Source organism: Schistocerca cancellata, chromosome 2 (assembly GCF_023864275.1).
Source record: "Schistocerca cancellata isolate TAMUIC-IGC-003103 chromosome 2, iqSchCanc2.1, whole genome shotgun sequence".
Lineage (NCBI taxonomy): Eukaryota > Metazoa > Arthropoda > Insecta > Orthoptera > Acrididae > Schistocerca > Schistocerca cancellata.
Window position 1 is genome coordinate 742934436 of NC_064627.1, and position 7878 is coordinate 742942313.

Consider the following 7878-nt stretch of genomic DNA (forward strand, 5'->3'; position numbering starts at 1 on the left):
CTACCTGAATAATTTCTTTTATCTCGTCTTTTATCTCGTCTCTCGTAAAGAAGAAGGATTAAAATTGGGCAAGATATGGCGGTCGACGTTGCATCAATCACGTGACAATCGATTGCCTGCAATCGAGAGAACAGACGATAGCCAGAGATAGCTACACATCGACGCCACGTGACGTGCGGTGACGCCCTCTACGATCTCCATATAAGCAGCGGCCCCAGCTCCTAGCAGCCAGTCGTCGACTCACCTCCGAAGATGTTCTCCGTAGTTGAGAACGAAACGTCAGGGAGAAGAAGTTCTACAGATCGACCACGGCAACTTAGCCCGGAAGTGTTTACTGATCAAGAAAATTAAACTTTGTGAAAGAAATGCCTGTACAATGTTAGTTAACAGTCTTATGATGTTGTACCTATGCGCACGGCGAGGAATGTAGCTGCCGACAATGCTGAGCCGTTTTTTTGGTGCTGCTACAGCTGGTTGAGAACCACGAATCGTCTCCAGAGCCACGGATAATTATGGGACAGACCATAGTTAGAATTGCAGCTTCCTCCGGCTGTCCTCTCCGACTGTGCTCTCAATACTCGCGGATTAACGAATTAGGTGCGCCTACACTGGCGCGATCATAGCTGCACATCGCATACTTTCTCCCTCTTTCATGACTCAAACTGCTCTGTTTCCTCTCTGCTCGCAGCGCGGCAGAAACTCTCCTTACGCAAAGGTAAACAACGGCACAAATACCGCCATTTCGTCGTTACTGTCGATACATTAAATTAAAGTACGCTTGGCTTCTACCCAACAATTTACAATATCTACATTATAAATACAATCAACTATATACAGTCAGAGATAAATACACTATTACACCCATTACATATTAAGTATAGTTCCTTTAATAAAGCTTAGATATTCAGAATCAGAGGTACAGTACAAGTTATCAATGGATATTAAACGGCAAAAGATTTTTGAATGGTGCAGAAGGTATTGTACCTGCATTTTCGGTGTTATGAGACGCCTCACCCAACGACTCACAGTAGACTATTTTTATTCACTGCCGCGTCTCTGTACACATATTGCAAGCGCCTGTGGATATCTGCGATGCTCTGGTTTTCAGCCAAGACAAACTACAGCTCTCTGCTTGGAAAGCACGTCAGTCGCAGATGCCATTTTGATGGCTACATATAGCACCGCCACCTATCAGAACTTCGTGTAACTATAGGGACTGAAACGGAAATATTCGACATTTCTTTCAACCGAAACTGACCGAGAAAAAAGTGTTGAATTAATTAGTGAACACCCCTTGTATTGTACTCATCTTTACGTAAATAATGCCTGTCTTTCACATTGGAGTCAATTTTAGACACGAGTTTAATATTACTCCGCCAACGGCCTTGCCGCAGTGGTAACACCGGTTCCCGTTAGATCACCGAAGTTAAGCGCTGTCGGGCTGGGCTAGCACTTGGATGGGTGACTATCCGATCTGCCGAGCGCTGTTGGCAGGCGGGGTGCACTCATCCCTTGTGAGGCAAACTGAGGAGATACTTGATTGAGAAGTAGCGGCTTCGGTCTTTAACATAAGGCTGGGAGAGCGGTGTGCTGACCACATGCCCCTCCATATCCGCATCCAATGACAACTATGGGCAGAGGATGACACGGCGGTCGGTCGGCACCATTGGGCCTTCATGGCCTGTTCGAGAGGTGTTTAGTTTAATATTACTCCAGAGGTAAGTATGTGTACGCAATTTTACGCAAATATCGCAGAAATAATGTAACTGGTCTTTATTTTTACATATAATTTTAATAAATTGGTTGGAGATAGGGGTGTCTTGATGATGTCACTGGTAAGACCAATAACGTCACTGGTAAAAGTGATGATGTCAGGTCATCCCTGGCCCTCATTACGCAGACGTAGACGGCATGGAAACTGTTCTAGAATACTCATTACCTTCCTACTGTTAGGAATATCCATAGAGCGGGCACTCAGATGTGCGGAACAGAGTTTTTGTGTGCAACATACATTATATCCAAAATTTATGTGAATGTGATGTGGTGTAAGCTTTGTCTGTAAGCCTTCTGAATATTTTGAATGTCATTACATGGCTAGTACAGACACATTCCGTTCAAAATTACCATGGATTCTCTGCACACATTTCACAGGCATCTTAATAATTTACATTCGATAGCTGCAAAGAGCTTCACATAAGACCTCGAAGTAATAAATGTAAGGGTACTTTTTATGTAAAAGAAGGGGTAGCTACTGCTATTTATAGGTTTTTCTCTGTTTTTGATCGTTTTTCTTTTAACGAAGCATAAGGGGAACGACAGTTCAAATCCGCTTCCAGGCCATCCAGATTTAGGTTTTCCTTGATATCCGTAAGTCACTTAAGCCAAATGCCAGGATGGTTCCCTCGAAAGGGCATGGCCTCTTTCCGTCTCCATCCTTCCATAATCCGAGCTTTTTATTTGTGTCTAATGACTTTGATATCGACAGGACATTAAACACTAATCTCCTCCTTCTCCTCCTTTAATAAGTTATACTACTGTGGCATTGTGAAGTAACTTCCAAGCATGCGAATGTGTCATTGCTCTGAAAAACGTGAATTTGGAGCAAAGACATGCAGCAAATTTGCGATCTACAAGACAAGGAAATATTTTTTGAGGGCTATGTTCTTCTACTTTCAGTTTCCAGTGCCATACGTTTAACCTTCGTTGATCCCCATGAGTAGAAGGACAAACTCCGTTTTGCCCTACTCTCCATTGTTGCCAGATGTATTCAAGATGGCGGTGATGATGTCACCCAAGATGGCGGCCTGTAGACTTGGCAACAGCATGTGACTTAATCCAAGATGGTGGTAGTGACGTCAACTGATGATGCGAGAACCCTTATCCAATTTGGCGGCTTTTGGCAGGAAAGTTCCATGCCCCGCCCCCCCCCCCCCCCCACCCAGCCTCCCTAGCAGGAAGTTTGAATTTTGGTGGGAAATTGAATTATGTGATCCTACGGACCACCCAGAAGTTCCCCATCGCCCCTTTCCGACTTTTTGCATGAGGGCGCATCATCCTCTTGGAAAATGGGCGGGAACTTCGAATTTTGGAGGGAATTTTGCTCTAAGAGCTTACTCCTGCAGCTGAGGGGAGTTAGTATCGTGTTACCCCCACTAGAGATTGCCCCACTAGAGATTGCTCATTATGTCATTCAGTTCTAATATAATTTGTTTAAACTTGTATAAATTTGTACGGATTTGTTTACATTTGTAGACTTTTTTTTAAATTTATTATCTACCTACAGCATTAGTGGCTTAGTATGGTATTACCGCTACAGGAGGCTGTACATACACAAACACACAGAAAGTAGCAAACATGCTGCAAATGTGGAATATCTGGGTGGAGGCGACTGGCTGCAATCGAGTACAGTGCTATACTACGCCTCCAGATCGGAAACATAGTGAATTTGCGCTAGGTGTTGGCAGCCGTACTACATTTACAAGCAGTTTTAGAACAGGGAACGAGAGGTTACGTCGTGATCGCATAGGTAGAAATGACATAAAAAATAGATAGAATTGCGAAAAATGATGGAAAATACGTCTAAATTGAGAGAAAATACGCTGAAATGCGATGAAATTGAGGAAGTAATTATGTGTCTTCTGGTTGGCACATAACAATTCTTGTACATTAGGGCAGGTATAAGCTAGAGGAATCCAAGAAAACGTCGACACAGAAGCGAAGGGAACCAGGGAAACAGTTACTTTTTCTCCCATTGAGGCAGCATTCTACTGTATGTCTGTTGAGGTAACAATGATACAAGCGAGTAGACTACTGTATTTGAAGCTTTTAAGGAAAACAGAGAACCATCTGCCTCTGAACTTACATGTATCTGCATTAAAGGATAACAAAGAGTGGACGGGGTGATTGATTGAGATGGAGCTGTAACGAGGTATGACTTAATGGCAGGCTGTTGATGCATTCTAGAGAGGGAGGGAGATGTTGGCCCAGGTCATTTGACCATTTTTTCTTCTGTTCTGTCAGGATGCATCAGTCACGTGACATAGCCTGCATTCGACTCGTATACAACCATGTGTTCTGTGCTTGACTTAGAACACTGTCTACTTGCGATCGTTAACAGCAAGCCTCTCCGCCTCATGTCATGTGCGATGAAACGTGACCATCCTGTTTCGACACATTCGTCCAAGTGAACGAAGATTTATGCAATGTACTCCATTCACTTGTCGCACCTTGGGTATAAAATGGAGACTTCAGTTTCATAACTAACATTATTCTAAGTTAACGATAGATATTTGTGAGCAATTCCCATATATACGTCTGCTTGATAGATGTCCTGATTACAGAGGTAGTGGTGGCATATCGTGTAATTTCACATCAGACACCGTTGCTATGCGTTTATCTGTTGTCTTGTAAGAGATATTCTCCATGACTAACGATCATTTCATATAGGACTAATGCGAGCATAGTATAATTTCTGAGCCATGACCAGATGTGAACAGTGGATGCTATACATCTCTGGAAAGCCACATTGTATACGTATCACACAGAATCGATATTTTAAGGAAGTGGTTTTTTCATTTTACCATAGTTTATCGTAGAGAAACTTGCAGGAAGGATGTATGTCATGTGCAGGAGATACATTTCTTACAACAGAATGATAACAGCACTGCATTTCACATGACTGATAGGTTGGAAACTGAAGCAATCTAACATTAGAGCCTGCTTTAAGTGAAGAACCGTGTAGCCTTAGGAGTGTGTGTGTTTATGTTCCCACTTAACAATACCCTCCTGGTACTGATCCCTTACACTAGAACAATACTGTAAAATTGATAGTGTAGTTGATTTACATATAATGCTTCGAACTCCATCCATCTGGAGCTCCATCATGCATTAAAAAACCGCTTGTTTCTTGTTCTTCTTAACCGTCTGCCATTACATCACAGCACTTTCAAATCTACTACTATACACCGATAAGGGGTGCTACCGTGCTGGACATGGGTGCCTCTGGAGAAATCTTGTGCACTTGAATGGGCGAGGACTCGGCAAGTTGCATTCATTCACGAGACACGGAATGTAGCGGTCTAATTCTGGTCAGCTGCAGATTATATCGGTAACGATACTGCAGGGTGGATTGGTCAAAGATAGTGCTATGTAGGACTGTCAGTCTCTAATTTTAAATTAAGACTGCGAGAACACTCTGTGCCTCCCATCTGCACAGAGATAGATCGTAAAATACGCACTATGCTCGAGGTGCTAGAAATATGTAGAGTGCTTTCTGGTATACTTTGATGATGTATATGTTCGAGAATTAACAATGAATGGATGTACTGCACAGTCATCTATCCACATTTGCAATGACACTCGCAAAGTAGAGAAGGGACGGTTTAGCGATTATATGGAAATTGGGACACATGCTGTCGCATCATTGGTCGGTGTTGAAATTACTAAAATTGCTGAAATTGTTCGCACTATCAACTGTGTTGCTTATTGTTACAGTAGATCGAGGGTGTCTTTTCCACACCATTAATCCATTGGTACACTGTTGGTTACGACATAATGATTGACTAACAGCGCTTGTTTGAGATGGAGAAAGAGTTTTGGTGGAGAGGCAACACCTTTTGGGGATGGCTAGCATCGAAACAGTGATCACGTACATGATTGCAGTATGAGGAATCAGTTGAAATGGAACGCAGAGCCTTCAGCTATTCCATCACTGTGACAGATGAGCTTAAATGTAGAGGTCGTTAATCACCTTCAGACAGCACATTGGAGACTGCCCCAAAATGCCACCAGACTCTTCCAGTTTCCTTATGTCGTAATTGTATTTTATTTAAAATCATCAAGTGTATTTGTGTGGTATGTTATGATAGAAGCAGTAGCAACATGATTTATACCGTGCGACGTCTAGTTTTCGGCGAGAAGCAATGGATCAGAACGTGTTAACGTCAGTTTAGAACCTGACACAGACATCGAAGTCGTGGTGGGAAAAAACAAAATGTATGGCGGTATACAAAGTGTGTTACAACAGAGAAAGCAATGTTTCAAACAACGACACTGGGTCACAGGGAGCGTCTCTTGCAACTTGCAGTATAGTCTGTGGGATACGATCATCCTCCTGTAGTACAGGTGATGAAACTTTAAACTGGTCTGTGCAGTGGATCTAGGATCGTCACATGTGCTCGATACTGGCACACATGTGGTATTTGTTTTCGATATACGGGGGGATAGAGATGCGGTAAAAATCTTATCGAGTTCTCTATCGGATGAAGTTAGTGGAGCTTTTATAGTTCGTAATTTTTCTCTGTTGGATGGTACAGAACAACGGAGATAGCATGTTGGGATGATAGACGTGAATGGGTCCTGAGGGATGCGGATCTGTAGTACATGCATGTAGTTTTGGGACGAACCACAGTGCAGTAGCAAAACCCTCGTCCTTCTCCCAGTTCCCGTTTCCATTGAATGGTCAAAACACATTCCTCTTGCAGTAACTGAGCTTAGCCTGTTTCTACATGGGGTGCAGAAGGTGGTAGATATAGCTTTCTCTGACTTCTACTCAGACATTGGAATGATCACATACGCAGGATTGTAGCGCAGAGTCTGAGGGGCAGTTGCAAGGTGCATAGCAACTACCTAAAACCACGTTGGAATTTTACTGTAGCAGATAGGTTCGGGAAAAGTGACTCGTTTCGAGATATGAGAGCGCCAGAAATATGATTCACTAGTGGCTGTAATCATTAAAGGACTTCTCCATAGGATCCAACACAGGTATGTGGTTGAATGGAAAGACTTGATTCCAAATCCTGGACAGCATTTCTACTGAAAGAGTAGCACTAGAGATCTGAAAAGCTAGTGTACATTTCTTATGAGATCAATCAGCACATCATCTACTACTGTTTGTGACCCCTCTCAATCAACCATTCCCTATAGGCCAGTCAATATATCACCGAACCTCTGACATGACATCAAAACAGAATGCGTTACAAAAACTGGAGAAATATCTAGTGGCGGCAGTGTGAGGGAGTTGTAAATACCGGTTTCAGACCACGCTCCTTAGCCGAATCACTTTCAAAATTCGGTAATTTTACTAAGCATTTTAGTCTGGTACTAAACACTCCGTCTATATTCCGTGTCATGGTATTTGTCTGGAAAAAGCCACTTCATTCAGAGGTAATGTCATATGTAGATTTATAAAACGAGTATAACTTTTAACATCGATACTTGTATGCACCTGTAGAACCAAGACCGCTTCTGATGGTAATATGGTTGTGATTTTTAACATCTGGCGGTTTGTAAGAAGATTACGCGTCTCTTTCTAGGACACAGTGGTACCTCTTGCAAGAAAACTTATGAGACATGTCCACCCATCGTGGATTTTTGGTCAGTTTATTTCGTATTGCCAGCAATCAGCTATTGACGAAGTCAGCACCAGGCTTATGAAGTATGTGTTTGTGTTCCAACATGTGCAAAGGAAATGACTATGGACAGTCGTAAGGGAGGTATGGATTTGACGTGAAATACCTTAATAGCAAAGGGAAAAGTATGTAAAGTCAAAAGAATAGTACAGATATATCTATTTCCATAGCCACAGCAGTCTGCAGGGTGTACTTCCGATACTTCGCTCATTGTTGAATATCCCGTTCAACTGAGACCGTAATCGTACCATTTAACTGTAAGTATAGTGATCAAATATATATGTGACCGATTTCGTAGGTAGATTCTGTATATGTGTGTTGGCACGGCGGCGGTGGTGGCCTTTGACGGGAATGATTCACGTTTCCCGCTAATGGCAGGAGCCGTCCGAATGGAGAGGTCTGTTCAGATGCAGGAATGTAGTTGACTTAACCATGTCATTCTGTAGACGGCCGAATAGCGGACTAATAC

At 42.7% G+C, this 7878-nt stretch overlaps 1 pseudogene; it reads left to right on the forward strand.

The window, feature by feature from the left end:
• Positions 1 to 1375: 1375 nt before the first annotated feature.
• On the forward strand, positions 1376 to 1493 carry LOC126164228 (5S ribosomal RNA; annotated as a pseudogene).
• Positions 1494 to 7878: the final 6385 nt, after the last annotated feature.